Raw genomic sequence first — 491 nt, 5'->3', positions numbered from 1 at the left:
TAGTTTTTTCTGTTAGATCCTGACCACAGTAACTTGTTCCACATCTGCCCTCTGTCACTTCAACATAAGACGGACATCGACGTGAGTGAACGTGCAGGACAGTCCCATCTGCTGTGTGGCCACGTCTCATCCTTCTGGGGAAGAAGCCCGCAGCGCATGGCACTGCATCAGGGCGGCACTCTCTCAGCGAAAGCCCAAGAGCAGGGTTACGTGGGCTCTGCTGTGTCCCCCGCTTTTACCCTTCAGACATACAGCATACTCAGCTAGCTCCCCGTGGGCCGGGGACTGAAAATGTGGGCCACATCTGGTTCATGCTTAAAAAGGAGCCCAACCCCCCTCCATGAGTTCAGGCCGAGCAACAGAGCTCAGTGCAGGCAGCTGGAGGTGACACTTGAATTTCTGCCTCCAGCTAAGGCCATGCCACCCTCAACGAGCCAGATCTCGTCTGATCTCAGAAGCTAAGCAGGGTCAGGCCTGGTTAGTACTTAGAT

General features: G+C 54.8%; 1 protein-coding gene across 1 annotated transcript in view; it reads right to left on the bottom strand.

Moving 5' to 3' along the window:
• The window catches only part of SLC20A1 (solute carrier family 20 member 1), a 13,855-nt gene that overhangs the window by 4,237 nt on the left and 9,127 nt on the right, over positions 1 to 491 (bottom strand). The window lies entirely within an intron of this gene.

The sequence above is a fragment of the Pteropus medius genome, unplaced genomic scaffold, assembly GCF_902729225.1.
Source record: "Pteropus medius unplaced genomic scaffold, Ma_sr-lr_union100, whole genome shotgun sequence".
Taxonomy (NCBI): domain Eukaryota; kingdom Metazoa; phylum Chordata; class Mammalia; order Chiroptera; family Pteropodidae; genus Pteropus; species Pteropus medius.
Note: the sequence above shows the minus strand (reverse complement) of the source record. Positions and strands in the feature narration are given on the sequence as shown.